The sequence below is a fragment of the Spermophilus citellus genome (assembly GCF_964194105.1).
Source record: "Spermophilus citellus genome assembly, chromosome: 1".
NCBI classification, from domain to species: Eukaryota; Metazoa; Chordata; class Mammalia; order Rodentia; family Sciuridae; genus Spermophilus; species Spermophilus citellus.
Genome location: NC_138182.1, coordinates 67,609,677 through 67,627,944, shown reverse-complemented (window position 1 = coordinate 67,627,944; position 18,268 = coordinate 67,609,677). Strand labels below are relative to the sequence as shown.

The window sequence follows — 18,268 nt, the reverse complement described above, 5'->3', positions numbered from 1 at the left end:
GACCACATCCTCAGGGAATCTACTTAGCTAGGCCAGGGTGGGGCTTAGCTCCGGGGATACCCAGCAAGGGCTGAAAATCACAATGCAGAGCAAAGGGTGAGAGCTAGCCTGTCTGCAACAGTTCTCTAAACCCTGGATGCACACTGAGATCACCTGCACAGCTTTTAGAATTTACCAATGCCTGAGCCCCAATGCCAGTCTTGTCATTGGTCAGAGATGCAGATGACTCTAAGGCAGTTTTAAAGCTTGTAGTACATTTCCATGTGCAGCCAATGTTGAAAACTGTAGGTCTAAAAAATCTTCACATTCCTTTGAATGACCAGGATATAAATAATCAGGATATTTATAATTTCAAGCTCTTTTGAGGTTTTGATTTTTTTTAAAGTATATAGTGGATGGATTTAGATTAAGTAAGGCAAGTCCCCACTAAGACAAAAGCAAATTCCCTACCTGATTCTCCGTCCTACAAGGCGCTTTCCCAGACAGCTTTGAAGGTGGCCCCAGTGAGCAGGGTGTCTGGGAATCCCAGTGGTCCTCAGGGGCTGCCGCTGGCTTGAATGGGTGCTGATGTGGTTTTTAGATTCACCTTGTTTCTTTTCTCTGTACCACTGCCTGGTCTACTTTTGGAAAGCCTATCTTAGGCCCACATTAAGGAGATGAGAATGGAAGTGTGGGTTGAAAAGTGTAGAAAATGAGGGGATTCTCAGTGAAAAGGAACAAAATAGGGAAAATGCCATCTGGCGGAAGTGGGAGGCAGCGGGACAATTGCGGCCACTGGCGGCTTCTTAAGCTGGAGCATGAACCGATTGAGTTTGTAGAGAGGAGACTTGATGTGCGCATGTGTGCAGACTTAGGCACTATACAGAAATTTATTTAGCTAGGGATAAATTTTCTTGTGTGCCATGGGAAGTGTGTGTGGTTAATAATAATAATAATAATAATAATAATAATAATAATAATAATAATATATACATATATGTGTGTGTATTTTTGTGTGTATATATATGTGTGTGTGTGTGTGTGTGTGTGTGTGTGTATGTATATACACACATACACACATTTCTCCCCCTCCGCCCCCCCGAAGTTCCCTGAGCAGTCAATGTTGCCTCTGTGTTATGGGATGACTTGCTAGAAGCTCATTCCTTCCTATCTTGCAGACCCCATCCTATATTGTAGACCCATCTGTTTGGCTCATGTCTGTCTATGGTGTTATTGACTAAGAGATTCTTGTGACTACTGTGACACTGTGCTCAGAACCTTCCAGGATTCCTTTGTTGCCATTTCTTACATAATGACCACGTATTTGAAGTACGTAGGAGGTTTATTTAATGCAGGTCTGTTTCATGTAAGAAGGCATGGACTGAATGCACTGTTATTGACTTTTCACTCTGTGCTGGTTCTTACCGTCAGTCCTGCATGCTTGGCTAGCTTCCTGATGACCACACTTTGTTCCTTTTTGTATGCCTGTTCTGCTGCTGATTTGGCTACTATAGAACTATTTGAAGGCTGTGGTCTAGCTTGCGATACCATTAAGGAGACTTCATTGTTGGTGAAGTTCTGAGAGGGTGGTTTCTGAGATGAACACTTGATGGCAGTCCTTGAAAGTAATAATAGTTAGAGCTGACATTCTTGTACCTGTGCTAAGCACCCTTATATTAACGTTCATATCAATCTTTTGAGGTCCGTGATAGCACTTCTATTTTATCGGTAGGCGACTGTTACTTAGAATTGTAATTTGAAACTAACCAAACGGCTGTTAAATAGCTTTCTGAATAAAACATACCAACTTGAATTTGTGTATTTCCTTATATCAATACACAGGCTCTGATTGATTACTTTATGCTACTGAAGTGTAGTCACAGAGTTGAGGAGATGTGAGCAGTCTGCTTTCCTGTACCTTGTGCTAGCCAGCCTCTGCCCTCTCTGGATCTGACACCAAAGCTCTTATTCCTACCCAGAGTCATTTCTATAGAAATTCCTCTCTCGAGAACATCATGTCCTGTTTGTAACTTCTACTATTAAAAGTTTCTTAGAGACACGAAATTATAGCCACCTGTCAACTTCCAGGACCCTTATTTCCCTTAAACTAAAATAGAGTTAATAGAACAGAATTTATTATAGTAAGTCATCTCTTTTTCACTCTTGATGAGAAAAGTGTGGGTATGCTATCAAGTCAAATGCCTGATCATTCCAAATGTGAGTAGCAATTTTACATACTTATTAGGGACAAATCAAACTGATTTTACTCATGGCCCCAACTGTTCCTTTTGAGCTTAGTTCAGAATGCTTTATTTCTTCATGTCTCCTTTCACTCTGCATAGCCTTTACCTGGAACCACCTTTTTTCTACGATAGAGTTTTTTTTACTTGGTGGAGCTGTGTCGAGGCAGATTTGAAAGGGATCTGGATCCTGATGGCAATGAAAAACCATGGGAATTGTCAGTTGTCCTTTTTCAAAATTGCAAAGGAAGTGACTGATGTTAAAATCTCCTTTCCAGTCTGTATTTTGATGGGAAAGTCTAAACACTTACCTAATCTCCTTCCCTTTCTCTATTTCTCCCTGGTTGTAAATCTCTGAAAACACATGTCTTAGAGAGTTTTCATTTTTCCTGGTTCTGGCAGTAATACTGACTTGAAAAATCAGAGTGCATTCTAAATCATTGCATTTTGTCAAATTTGCTGCTCACGCCAAGACCTCAAGTGTGATGTATTAGGTATCACTAAGGTGGGGCTGTCATTTTTATAGGATTTGACCTGTAGTGAGTAGAATTCTCATTTTCTTTCTTTCGGAGAGCTGTGATAGGCTGAAGGGGGAGTTGAGAATCTTGGCTCCATCACTGCCTTGGATTACTTGCCTTTTCTCTATTACTTTGGTTCCAGGAAAGTTGTTTTAGTTCATGAGCACTGGTGATTTTTCTTTAGAAGCCAAATGTTATTAAGTTAAATTTCAGGAATTGCCTCTTGAAGTATGTATGCATGAAAAAATATGTTAGTGACTATAAACATTAGATAAGATAACCAAATTCCATGTAGGATGATCTTGTTTTGTTTTTGAAAGTGTTGGGGTTCCAATGCAGGGCTTCTGGCATGCTAGGCAGGGGCTCTTACTCTGAGCTACATTTCTCTAAGAATGTTCTCCTTTTAAAGACAGCCTGAATGTTTCTTCCTTATTTCTGAGCATGGCAAACCCCTTTAAGAAGTGGCCACAGGCCATGAGATTTCAATCCCCACATAGCAAAATGTCACTTTATATTTGATCCCTAAAGTTTTTGGAATTGTTGAGATTTTCTGACCGCCTGACACTTATATTTAATGTCCAAGCATTGACATTGAGCAGTGAGAGCATGTGGATGTAGGAATCACAGAATCAGAATCCCGATTTGAGTTTGCTACTGTTACAGAGGTTACTGAAAGAAAAGACCAGAGGGGTTTGATGTGGTTTGCAATTTGGACAATTTATTTTGCTTTTGCTGAGGCAACAAAGGAGTAGATGATCTTCTTAAAATGTTACAATTGAAAGCATTTTCCACAGATTTCCAAGAAAAGAAGAAATTTTATTTCTTAGTTTAATTACAAGAAAAGATGCAAAATTATATTGATCTGATCCCATCTTTTATTTAAATTTAAATGTATAATGTTAGGTATTTGATTACAAGAGACTTGTATGTTAAAAAGAGCTACTTTGCATGCACGAATATGTAACAAATCCCATCATTATATATAACTATAATGCACCAATAAAAAAGTGGCAAAAATACCCTATTTTGAATAATCTTCTTGACAGAAAAATCTGGTTTTCAGTATGAACAACATAAATGGAAACTTCTTTCTATGATAATTCTGTAGTTTAATACAGATTTGTGATGAGTATACTTATTATCCAAAGAGTTAACAATGAAATGGAATTAAATTCAATTGCTTTTTTGGCTGGGAACTTTTCAGTTTGAATCTTCATATAGATGGTACTAGTATAGGGATAGAAATACACACACACACACACACACACACACACGAGATAGAGAAAGAATAATTTTTTTTTTAACTTTTTGGCAGTACTGGGGATTGAATCCAGTGACTCTCATATGTTTGGCAACTACCCAGCAGCATCCCCAGCTCAGAAATATATTTCTGTATGGATAGTTTGAGAATGAGTTCTATTTGGTAAAATATATATTGTTTTTCAATTTAATGCCAATAAAATAAGTTAATTCTAATTTCAGCAATTTTGTATTTGGCATGTAATCAGTTAAAATTTTAATTACACATGTAAATATAAGTAAATATTCCTAAATAGTCATAAAACAGAACTTTTTATTTGCCTCAATTGTTAGTCCCCTACTATAGACCTCTGAATACCAAACCGTGTACCTCTACTATATTGCTGTAAATTAAAATGAAATGTGTTCCTCTTCTAGCTTAAAATGAAATTTATTTAATCTGTGCACATTTTGTAACTTCTGTTGGATGAATAAAGCATGCCTGAGATGGGATGTTTGTTTGTTTTTCTTTTTTTTAAATATTTTTTTTAGTTGTCAATGGACCTTTATTTTATTTATTGACATGTGGTGCTGAGAATTGAACCCAGTGCCTCATACATGCTGGGCAAGCACTCTGTCACTGAGCCACAACCCCTGCCCCAAGGGATGTTTGTTTTCATCAGTAAAAAGTAAAAACATGGTGTGACTTTTAATATGATAGTCTTGGTGACTAGGCTATGGTAAGGTCAAGAAGATGCCTAAATATTTGTATGCCGTGGACTTAAACAAAATTCCTGATGAAGCAGAAATAAAATGTTTAGTGAAAAGTACATTTGTGAATGATTTGAACAGTGATCCATTTCCAAAGGTGAATTTGCCTTGTTGAAATTGCATGTGTTGATTTATTTCATATACTATATCCACAGTAGTGAGCACCCTTAAGGGTTTTTATCCATCTGAAGTCATTTTTTGTGGGAGATTAGTAGGCATGTATCATAAATAGGAAAGAATTAGCTGGGTGTGGAGAGAGAGAATGAGATTCTGAAGTTTATATATATATAATTTTTTTCAAAGTTGTTGATGGACCTTTATTTGCTTATATATATATATATGGTGCTGGGAATTTAACCCAGTGCCTCACACGTATGAGGCAAACGCTCTACTGCTGAGCTACAACTGCACTCCCAGATTCTGAAGTTTCTAACCAGCAAGATATTTGGAAAAGAATATATTGTGCAGAAATGTCATTATGTAAACTGGCAAAATGCCTTCAATATTGAAGTCTCTCTTATTGTAGATAAGCAATATATACTCATGTATATATAACATATGCATATGTCTGTGTGTACATTTATAAATATACATAGTACAAATAAAATGAAAAGCACTATGTATAAGAAATTTCAAAGGTTTTCTCATGGCCTTGGTTGTACCATCTCATCTTCTCATGGTCTTCCTTGACATGGTTCAGGAAGGCTGTGTGAAGCTGGCAGGTGTACCTAGAATCCAAGGCCTCAAGTGCCCTTCCTGCCTGTAGCAGAACCTTGGTGACAATCCTGGAGCTCCATTCTCTGGTGTTTTCTTGCCTTTTCTACCTTGGGGGTAGATCACCCTTGATAGCTTCACCAGAGCCTCTGATGGGTCTTCTGTTGTATGGCCAATGACTTCAAACTCAGACCATTGTTAGGGACGGATGTGCCTACAAACGTAAATACCTATGTGTGTTTGGGTTTCATTTCCATCACTTTTTGACAGTTGTCAGCTTATCTAGGGAAAACCTCTTTTCCTATTTCTCCCTGCTTCTGCTGTTCAGTCACCTTTTATGTTAATGTCAGCTCTTGTGTATGTGGTCTACATTTAGCAAATAAATTAAAAGAGAACTTTCCATTAAAGATAAGAGTTAGAAATATGATTAAGATGAGGTCTCAAATAGAATCTACTGACTAGTCAGATTCAAAGGATTTCAGTCTTTCTTCAGTTGTGTGAATAACTTGTGTTGACTTTTCTTTTTTTTTTTTTTTAAGGGTGATGGTATTTTAGTCATTTTGCTTTGTTAATCTTTTGGGCAAAGTATAGATCACCTGCAGGAAAGTGCGTATATTACACATGTACAAGTGGATGAACTCCCATAAACCAAACACATATGTGTAGTATCCACTCAAATCAAACAAATCAAATCAAACTGGAACATCACCAGCAGCCACTTGCACAAGAGTCAACTCCGTGCTCTTATCTCCATAAGGGACTATCTGCCCCTGAAACTGCAAACAACCTGTGCTCTTTTGTGTCTTGCTACTTTGACTCAACATTGTTTGTTTTTGAGCTCTATCCTTACTGTTATATTCTTTATTGCTGTAAAATATTCCATTATAGGAATTTATCAGAGCTTCTAAATTACTGTTTATCCTTTTATATCTATCTTATTTTTTTCAATCCAGGTGTGTTTTACCACTGAGATATATTACCTGACTTTTTAATTTTTAAATTTTAGGGCAGGGTCTCACTCAGTTGCTGAGGCTGGCCTCAAACTTGCCAACTTCCTGCCTTAGCCTCTGGAGTCCCTGGGATTATAGGCAGGCACCATTACACCCGGCCTGTTTATCCCTTTACTGATGATGGACATTGGGATTTGTTTCTGGTTCTTAGCTGTGAGGTCTGTGCTGTGTTACTGTTCTCATAAGTGCTTTTTTGTATGCTATATACCTGTTCTTTAGGTATGTTACTAAGAAGTGGAACTTCTGAATAAGAAGAAATATTTTTTTTTCATTTTAGCAGATATTCTGATTTTCCTAAATGACTATGCCAGTGTAGACTTCATCATCAGAATGAGAATTCCAGATTCTCACTGTTCTTCATATTCTCTCTCACTTTTTGCTTTCAAATGGCTATATATTGGCCTCTTTTTTTTTTTCCCCCTTTGATACCGGGGATTGAACCCGGGGGTACTTAACCACTGAGCCACATCCCCAGACCTTTTTTATACTTAATTTTGAGACAGGATCTTGCTAAGTTGCTAGGGCCTCACTGAGTTGTTGAGGCTGACTTTGAATTCCAGGTCCTCCTAGATTTTGATTTTAATTCTCATTTTCCTAGAGGTTGGTGATGATGTGTAGCCTTCACATGTTAAAGGCCATCTCTCTAAGAGAAGTTATCCAAGTTTTCCCCCAATTAAACAAACAAAACTGGCTCTTTTCTTTTTTCCTTTTTATTTATTTGTAATGTTGAACCAAATGCTACATCCAGTGTGATATTTAGTGGGAAGTCTAAGAAATGCAAAAGTTACTTAGAAATACTTATTCATTTGTTTAACCAGTGTTATTAAATACCTCTTATATTCTTTACAATGGGAAAAGGCTAGTATCTGGCTTGGATTTTGCAGTCTAAGGGAGTATTAAAGCAAGTGAAAAAACATTAAGGATACTTGGTGTTAGGGGCTGTGGAAACAGCGTCAAGAGTGAGTCCAATGATAATGTCACCAGGGATCATAGTAGACTCTAAGTTTACTAAGAAAAGACCCCAAGAGGAGAAAGGGAGCCAAAGGCTAAATGCAAAGTACGAGTTAGCCACATGAATGTTAGGGTGAGGAGTAGTGTTTTGGAAGGGAACAGAGTACAGATATTCATGTTTGATTGTCCATAATGCTGTGGAGAGAAAGGGCACAAGTGAGGATATATAAGTGTGTTGTTTAAAAAGTCTTAAAGTAATCATTGTTATTTACTGAGTGTCTCTCATGTGCCAAACCCTGTGGAAGTCAGGGGGACACTAGAGTGGATAAAAGTAATGATGACATCAAGGTTGATAATAACCAACATTTACAAGGTGCTTCCTATGTCCTGGGCACATGCTAAGCTCTCTGCCTCCATTATTTTATTTAATTCCCATAGCCAGTTTATGACAGAGGCATTATTATTATTATTATTATTATTATTATTATTATTATTATTTACATTTGAGGAGCCTGGGTTTTAGGGGGGCTAAGTAACTTTGGTAAGCCCTACAGTGCCTTTATGCTCATTGAATTCATAATTTAGTAGGGGCCTCAGAATTTAGAGAGTTTTACATATACCAACTGTATATGTATGGAGGATTTCAGTAACATTAAACTAGTTGTGGCTCTGTATATGATAACAGTGGGTTGTAAAATATTAGAAAAGATAAGAATAAACATTTTTCCTGGCACATGCCTGTAATCCCAGTGGCTCAGGAGTCTGAGGCAGGAGATTGGAGAGTTCAAAGCCAGCCCCAGCAACTTAGGGAGGCCCAGAGCAACTCAGTGAGACACTGTCTCTAAATAAATTATAAAAAAGGGCTGCAGATGTGGCTTAGTGTCTGCATGCCCCTGGGTTTAATCCAGTACAAAAAAATAAATACAGGGCTGGGGTTGTGGCTCAGTGGTAGAGTGCTCGCCTAGCATGTGCAAGGTCCTGGGTTTGATCCTCAGCACCACATAAAAAAATAAATAAATAAAATAAAGGTATTGTGTCCAACTACAACTAAAAGAATTTTTTAAAATAAATAAATACATAAATTTCTAGCAAATGATGATAATGAAAAAACAGTGGACCATAGAAATCATGAGCATAGAGTAAGGATTCAGAGAGCTTGGGGTTTGATCCTTGAAACCACCATTTACTATTTAAGTATCCAGGGCAGCTCTTAACCTCATGATGTAATCTGGGAAAGCATTGTCTTAAGTTCTTACTCTGTTCATTTCACAATTTGGATGTCTAGAGAGAAAAGACACATTCAAATTTACCGTTTGTCCTTTTCCTGAAAGTTTCAATATGCTGAGCACTAACAAAAAAATCATTTGCACACCAAGACCTTGGAAAGTACATACTTTTGGGCCTGCAGAAAAAATTTGGATTGAACTGAAGGTCCTGAAAATAGAAGGTTATAATTGAAATGTCAGCAAATGTAACTTTAACAATTGCAGTAGATGCTGCTAGAATATTAAATGTACCTGTTAACTACATTTTTTTTCTTTTCAGTATATAAATTTTAATATGCATTCCATATCTCTCCAGCCACATTTCCTATATCAATAGTCCCCTGTGGCAACTTTATCTTTGAATACAAACTATTCTTGTTCAATATTTGAGGAGTGATAATGGGTTTTATTCTATAAATAACAGCCCTCAGTACCCTAAACTACAGCCAGCATAACTTTACCTTTTGCAAGAACAATAGTGCTTTATATTCTAAATGGCAATTTTAATGTTTTATTCATTACCAGTAAACAAACACAGGATACTCGATGAAAACTGTTTGTTAGTGTGGATTAGGGCAATCCATTGCTGTGTTAGTGGTACATCTTATATCCACTGGGATGGTGTACCTGAACAGCTGAAATGTAATTTTCTGGAGGCTTCTCAAATACAGTGTAGGTTATAATTGAATAGCAGTCTAAATTGTCCAGAGCTGTCAAGAATTCCAAACTATGGAAGAATCCTTGAGAATCACATTTTTCCAGAGCTGGTTTAAAAAGTTTTTGTTCTCTTAGGTTTGCTCAAAAATCCACTTGGCAAACTTTTCCTTAGAAAAAGGGAAATAATTCCGTTTGTATGGTTAAAATCGGCTGCTATAGCTGGGAATTTATTCGGGCTCTCTTGTTTACTTTAAATCATGTGATTCTTAAAAAAATTCATATACTATTTTTATGTAAATTCTAAAAACAAAATCTACAAGGGAAATTATTGAATTGTTGTTTTACTAAGAAGCACCATGTTTTTTTTTTTTTTTTTTTTTTTTTTTTTTTTTTTTTTTTTTTTTTCTGTGCCGAGGATTGAACTGAGGGGCACTGGACCACTGAGTTTATTTAGAGACTGGGTCTCACTGAGTTGCTTAGTGCCTTGTCATTGCTGAGGCTGGCTTTGAACTTGTGATTCTTCTGTCTCAGCCTCCTGTGCACCATGTTTTATTGTGTGCATTTATGTTCCTCCTGGCACACAATTGCAAGGACCCAGATAAATCTGGGGTCTCTGTGGTTTGTAATTCCTTTGTATTCCTAGATATTTAGAATCTGAAGTCTGCATCCAACAGTACATGCCAAGAACTGGGGCTGATATGTGAGTGGTGTTTGGGGTTTCTGTTTTGTCAGTACAACTGTTTAAAATAACTCTGCCCTTAAGTTAAAAATTAGATTTCATAAATGAGCAGATTTCTAATTTCATTTGAGTATCACTGCAGGGCAGTCCTTGTCAGGAGTGGTGTTGCAGTGGTCCTCAACAAAGGGTCTTTCTTTGTTCCTGCCACTGTCTTATTCTGGCTTCCTATACTCCTTCCTTTCAACTATATTAAGAACATTTATCTATGTAGCTCCCTAAGTCAGCCCAGCACTTCCCAACTGGAGCACTGTGATTAGTTATAGGCATGCTCAGGTGCTGGTTGGCTCAGACAGTTGAATACTGTGAAAAAGTTGGAAAACATTGGGTTAGTATTTTTGTCATCTTTTTCACTTCTGTGACTAAAACACCTGGCCAGCACAATTTTAGAGGAAGAAAAGTCTATTTGGGGGCTCATGGTTTCAGAGGTCTCAATCCATACATAGCCAGCTCCATTCTTCCGGGCTTAAGGCGAGGTGAACATCATGGCAGAAAAGTGTGGCAGAGGAGTGTGGCAGAGGGAAGCAACTCACACAATCATCAGGAAGCAGAGAGAGGGGTCTTCACTTGCCAGGTACAAATATATACTTCAAAGCCATGCATGACCCATCTCCTCCAGCCACACCCCACCTGCCTCTAGTTACTACTCAGATAATCCCAGCAAGGGATTAATTCACCAATACTGTTAAGACTCTCAGAACACAATAATTTCTCCTATAAACTTTCTTGCATTGTTTCACACATAAGCTTTTGAGGGACACCTCACATTCTAAACTATAACAGTTAGCCTTTGGTAACTTCTTTTTTTGGAAGGGGGGCGATGAGGGTTGGGTACTGAGGATTGAACTCTGTGGCACTAGACTGGACCACTGAGCCATCTCCCCAGCCTATTCTGTATTTTATTTAGAGACAGGGTCTCACTGAGTTGCTTAGTGCCTCACTTTTGCTGAGGCTGGCTTTGAACTTGCTATCCTCCCACCTCAGCCTCCTGAGCTGCTGGGATTACAGGCGTGCACCATTGCTTCTGGCCTTGGCAACTTCTTATGTGGCCTGGCACCACCAGGGTATCCTGAGCTTGAGGGTTCAGGGAATCCTTTCAAATGGATGTCTCTCCTGAAATTGATACTAAGCTTTGGGGAACTGTTGACTCTAAAGGCCTTCTGAGTCAGTGTCTCTGGACCACAGTGCTGCGTGTGCTGCCTAATAGGGATGGTCCAGGTGACAGCAGGCTCCCTGCTAAATACCCTCTCCAAGTAGGCCAGGGATATTTGATAGAGATTATGTTTAAAAACCTTGTCTTTACAGATAGCCCTGTGAGACAAATGATTGGTTAGAGTTAAAACATGTGGTCATTTTTTTTTAAGGTGCTGCTAGTTGTCTACAAAAGAGCCAAACAGCTGCAAAATTCCCTGTATGTTCAGTGAATCCTTTTACTACTTTAATACATTATGAAAATTATAAACTAGATTATCGAATTTGTTAACTCAGAAGAGTGCCTGAGGAGAAACACACAAGGAACAAGAGTAAGACACTCACAGGATGGATGAAAATGTTATTGTCAGGAGGTTTGACATTTAGAAATTAAGAAGATTGTTTGGCCTGAGTTTCCAAATGGCACTGTGACATAATATCCTTGGCTGTGTTCGGCTTGAAAATGTGTGTTGTCCAATGCATTTTATAGCAGCAGCAGAGTGGCTGAGTGACACAGAATGGGTTACATTTTATTTTATCAATCCAAATACAGTTATTCTTTAGGACATAGCAGTGGGTGCTGGGTTCAGATACAGTCTGCACAATTATAGCCTCCAAGGGGAAGAAGATTGAGCTTAATTAACAGGACATGTTGTGATAAATTCACTTCCAGATAGAAGAAATGCTAGATTAAACAGCAAAACCTCTCTTGAGAGTTTAGTGGACAAAGCAGACATACCATTCAGGTCTATATAACATACAATAAAAGGCCAGGGAAATTCCCAGTGTGTTGGGCATGGGTTTTAAATGTGAGACCTCTACTGGTGCTGTCCAATAAAAATATAAATGAAGCCACTTAAATAACTGAGTTTCACATTGCCACATTGAAAAATGATTAAAAAACAGTTGAAATTACTTTTAAAATTATATGTTTAATCTCATACAAAAATTTATTGTTTCAGCATATAAAACGATATTGAAATATTAAAAAATAGTTTACCTATCAGGTCTTCACATTCTGTATTTCATCCTTGCAGAACAACTTGCATTTGACCAACCACATTTCAGATGCTCAGCGGGTACATGTGGCCAGTGGCTACTGCAGGGACCACAGACAGTTCTTAGCCTTGTGGCTTTTAGTGCCGTGAGCAGAGATTTTACACAGTTTTGACTCAGGCATTCATGGAAATTAAAAAAGAATAAAATCTGACATATGCTTTTGGGAATATAGAATCCTTTTATTTTTATATGGACTGGGGATTTAGTTGGAAGGGGAGGAAAGAGTTTTAAGTATTTGATTCAGTGAATGAATGATTAAAGGTTATAGTGAAAGTGATTAAGATGTGGATTTCCTTATAATAGTAGGAATAATAATGATGGTATTAAGGAGGTAATAAAATGGAGAGTGTAGAAGTTACTGAAAATTCAAGTCTAATTCTGGAATATATTAAACTAAAAAAAAAATAGAACTAAAAAAAATCTCCTTAAGTAGGAATTCTGGATGATGGGTTTTCAAAATGAGATTACCCTTGTGTGTTTTGATTTATTTGGATCATATTACTGTGGACAATTATAAGCTAGTCTTCTTGCCTCTCGTTCTCTATGAAATGAGTGTGACATGGTAGTGTATGTTTTCAGGAGATCTGGCTGTCTTTAGGGACTACAGTTCCCTTAGCATAACTTAAGATGACAAGAGGTTCATATGACAAAGTTCTGATCTGCTTGAGTAACAGCAGCAACTGTGGCTTGTAGTATTACTTAGATCTGTATTTTAAAAACCAAAATAGTACTTATCATTAAGAAAAATAGTAAGTTAATAATCTCTTCCTTTGTGTGTGAGGTACTGGGGGTTGAACCTAGGGATTTACACATGCTTAGGCAAGTCTTCTGTCACTGAGCTACACCCCTAGCCCTTTTTATTTTATTGTGAGACAGGATCCTCACGAAATTGCTGAGGCGAGCCTCAGACTTCAGCCCTCCTGCCTCAGCTTCCTGAGTTGTTGGGATAATGTGTGCACCACTGCACCATGCTAATAGTTCCTATTTTTATTGAATGCCCTCTGCAGATCTTGTTTCTTAGATTCCCCAAAAGTAGCAAATATAGCGAGGTAGGCCATATTATAGTCCTTCTGTGGATGTGGGAAAAAAAATTGAATTTTAGAGAGATTGGAACTAGGCCAGAGAAATATAATTCACAACAGACAAGCTGGAATTTGAATTCAGGGCTGTACAAATTAGACCCAGCGTCAGGAAGTGAGTAAAGCGAATTAAGGAAATATAATCGCCTTTGACGAATTCCATAGTTATTCAGAATGACAAGGGTGCCTTCCAGTAACTTATGAGTCCCTGGGGCTTCTGTGTGTGTGTGTGTGTGTGTGTGTGTGTTTCTTGTCTGTGTCTCTGAGCAAAGCTCCATTGCAAACAGACCAGGCTCTGTGACCTGGTCATTTAGACCTTGTAAACCCTTAGAACACATGTGGATAAATGCTACCCAGAGGATAGCAAGTTCAAGTTCATCACTGGCTCCTGCGTAGAGGATTACATACTTGGTGACCTCCTGCATCCAGAGTCAGTGCTACAGGGAGCCACTTGCTCTTCCAGTGCTTCATGGCACCCCTGGGATGATGGGTCGTTTGTGACTACCTGCCTTTGTCCTCCATGCTCCTGGTGCACACCAGTCATTTCCACCTGTGCTCCTCCTTGAGCTGTTTTCACTTATCTCTACCCTCGTTCCCCTCTCACCCACTCCCATTCCACTCCCATTGAGACCTCAGCCCTCTGGCATACACCAGTGCCACGCAGCTCCTCCTGTGGCTTATAGTGCGCCTTGGCAGTAGGGAAGGAGTATGCTCTTTGGGAATCAGACAGAAGTGAGTTTAAATCTCAGCTGTGCGGTTGGATAGCCATCAAGCTCTATTTTTTCACTTATTATGTGAGGTGAAATCCTTTTCCCACAAGGTTACAGTGAGGATTACTTAAGATAATGTGTGTAAAGTACTTACCACACTCTGATTTTTTTTTTTTTATGCATTGTACTTTTACTACTGAGATAAAATTGTAAGTAACAAACTGCTTTAAATTATACAAGATGAAGTGACAGATATGTTTTTGAGTACTCTCAACATCTCTGGTAAAACTTTAGGGAAAGAAATTATTTACAGTCACAGATAAACTCTGTTAGGATGCTGTGCTTTATTGAACTGTACTTAGATATCTTCTTTGCTTACCTTCAAAATGCTCCAAGTCTACAAGTACATCCTTTTTTTTTTTTTGACCACATCCAGAAAATCATTCAGCTGCTTCTGCGTCTCTAAGTGTAGCTTAGAGAAGTAGTGAAAATGTTTCACTCTATAACCCTCACTTTTATCTCCTAAGAATATCTACTCAGAGTGTGCTATACAAGTTGAGAGGAGTGACAATTGACATAATAGTTACCTATTTTATTCCTTACCCAAAAGGCTGGGAGCTGCTGGGAATGAAGATTGGTTGTAGATCATGAGTTCACCAATGCTCAGTTAAAACTCAAACTCTGTTAGCCAATATTTATTCTAGCTCATCACATAAGCCCTGAAGACTTGTACATTTTTAAAATATAGAATTCATAGGAGCCACACCTTTATAAATGAAAAGAGCCTTGATGATCTTATAAGCCTTCAATTTCATAGGTGGAAGCTGGGGCAGAAAGTTTCACTAACTTGCCAACTGACGCGTGGTATTTAATGGTTGTATTGCAGAGTAATTAGGGATGAGTAGCTATATTGTTTTTTGTAATTTGACAGAAATCTCACCAATCAGTAATATCTGGGGAAACTACCATAATTCAGCATATTGCTAACAATATATTTTAGTCACCTTTTTTGCTTCAGTGACCAAAAGACCTGACAGAACAATTTTAGAGGAGAAGAAATTAGTTTGCTCACCGTTTCTGAGGTGTCAGTTCATAGATGACTGACTCTATTGCCCGAAGATAATCAGGAAGCAGAGACTAAACTAGGCTCACCAGGGACAAAATGTATTCCCCAAATGCATGCCCCCAGTGACCCACCTCCTTCAGCCACACACCTACCTTGCCTGCATTCACCTAGTTAATCCATTCAAGTGGATGAATGCACTGATTAGGTTAAGTCTCTCATAACCTAGTCAGTTCGCATTTGAATTACCATATGTTGTGTTTCTTTCTTTCATGTGTATGAGCTTTTGGGGGATGCCTCATATCTGAACCATAATACAACAGAAATCCCAAACAAAATGTATCTTGTAATTTGTTTGCATTAAAGACTGCTGCTAAATATAAAGGATCTTTCAAGAGAGCTGGGGTACTAGATGTGTTTCAAGAATCTTGCCCTCCTATTACCAAGAGTGGCTCATGTAGCCCCTTCTTGTTAATTGATTGGTCCCCCAGCTAAGAGCTAACTCTGGAGTGACTCATGCACACTGGCCATCAATCTATCATAAAATTATGAATTGGTCCAATCAAATTTTCTTATAGGATAGTTTCTTTTTTATGAAATAAAACATGCAAACTGACATAAATCATAAACATGAGCCTCAGGAAATTTTCAGTGTAACACAACCATGAAACTACCATCCAGATAAAGAATTTAAACATTCCCATTCTACAAATTCTCCTTATATTCCATTCTACTTTTACCCTTTCCAAATGTAACCACAATGTTGACTTTTGTCACCACCATCTGTTAGTTTTGTCTGTTTGAATCTGTATAAATGGAATCATACTGTGTGAAGTCTTGTAACTGGTTTAATTTCATTTCTTATGGAGTTTATGAGTTTTATCCATGTTTCCTTATGTAGCATAGTTCAGTACTTTGCAGTGCTGTGTAGCACTCATTATTTGAATATGCTATAACTCAGCCATTCTGCTTTTATTGAGCATTTGGTTTATTTATAGTGCTTAAGTGGTTGCATATAGTATCATTATGATATTCTTTTTTTTAATTGATTATTTAAAGCATTACATAGCTCATGATATAATTATGATATTCTTATATGTTCTCTTTCTAGTGATTATTGTATGAATGCGTGAAAACTTTTTGTGTGTGTGGTGCTTGGGATTGAACCCAGGGCTTTGCAAATGCTATGCATGTGCTTTACCACTGAGCTATTTCCCCAGCTCCTCTCCTTTTTTTTTTTTAAATTTATTTTATTTTATTTTATTTTATTTTATTTTTTTGTAAACGACAACAGTGGAATGCATTACAATCCTTATTCCCCTCCTTCTTTGATTTTTGAGTTTTGTTCATTTTATTAGCTATTATTTGTTAGTGCTTTTGGTATTCTATGTTATGAATCTTTGCCTTTAATGAATCTATGAAAAATCCTGTTTTTTCCAAAAAAAATAAATCTAGAATCATTTGTCTACTACACACATACACCCCTAGGAGTTCTTACTGGATTTGTATTGAATCTGAAGATTAGTTCGAGGAGAATTTACATTTTCATAGTGAGCTTTCCCACCCATGAACATGTTTTATATTTGCAGTTATTCCAGAACTACTATCATTTCTCTCAAATGTTTTATTTTTTCATTGTAAATGTTTTTAACATCTTTGATTGCATTCATTTTTAGATATTTAATTTTTAACATTATACATTTTTTTTGCTTTTAAATTTGCTTTTGGTATATTTACTTTTTATTTAGTGACCTCACTAAATTCATGTGTTAATGTGGTGGGAGTCTTCATATTTTTGACTACATGATGTTTTCCATGAGTGAAAGTTTTATTTTTTAATAGCCTTGATTTTTTTTTTATGGTTTGTAACATTGGCTAGACCTCTAGCGTAAGCTGAATTGGGGTTTGATAACAAAAAATTCTGTGTTTTTCTGATTTCATTAGGGACATCTGTCAATGACGCTAATAGTGTTTTTTAAAATACTTTTATTAGTAGCTGATGAACCTTTATTTTATTTACTTATTTATATGTCATGCTGAGAATCAAACTCATTGCCTCACACATGCTAGGCAAGAGTTCTACCACTGAACCACAACCCCAGCCCCTCATAGTGGGGTTTTAAAGGCTATTCTCTTCTAAGTTCTGTTGTTGTTTTTAGATAATGACATTGTATTGCTTTGACTCAGTGCCTTTCTTGTGGCTCTGTGAGATATGATAATGGGGCACTGGGAATCTGTTGAGCATAGATGAAACTTTTCTTAGTGGAAGAAGAGGAAATATCCACAAAACTACCATAAAGTCAGAATACATTGAAATTAATTTGAAAGAAATGATCACTTTTTATGATTGAGATCACATGAAAAAATGTTAAATATAATAACCTCATTTATCATATACATTGGAAAGAGCAGAAACTAGAGGCAAGATAGATTAATAGGAATCCAGACTTGCTAAATGGCTGACATGAAATGAAAAGTTGAGGGAAAATTTAGAAATAGATCTGAAGTGTTTTTGGAAAGAATAAACAAATACCAGAATTTTTGTTATATGTTGGTAAAAGTGGAAGTTAAAATTTAGGGATAATGTTGTAGTGAATGGATGTTGATGGCTTCACAGACTGAAATAGTAACCTAGAAGAAGGATTTTTTTTTTAAAGGAAAAAAACAATAACTTCAGTTTTGGGTTCTTGGAAGTGGCCCTTTCTCTTTACTAGGTAGTAGTCATTTGTAGGAGGGCAATCATGGCTGTAAACACTCATGTCTATCACAATTCCAGACAAATGATAAGATAAATGTGTATTGGGTTATTCAATGATACATATGTGGGAAAGAAGTGGAGTATGATGTAGGTGGGAAACTAACTTGTCCTAAATGTGTTCACTTAGGAGTTATCCATGGAAGTCAACAGCTGCAGCTCTTGTAGTTGAACTTCCAAGGACATCAGACACTAACAAAGTGTACCTTAAAATTATAGAGCATCTTGGAACACACCTCTTTGGAGGGTGGGTAAAAAGATACCTGATGGTAATGGTCATAGAGAATGCGGATAAGTCATTCAGAGAGTTTTCCTGGTTCCTGTCCTCTGT

The 18,268-nt window shown here is 37.4% G+C and overlaps 1 protein-coding gene across 6 annotated transcripts in view; it reads left to right on the top strand.

The window, feature by feature from the left end:
- Nucleotides 1-18,268, top strand: part of KLF12 (KLF transcription factor 12) — a 467,218-nt gene that overhangs the window by 111,004 nt on the left and 337,946 nt on the right. The window lies entirely within an intron of this gene.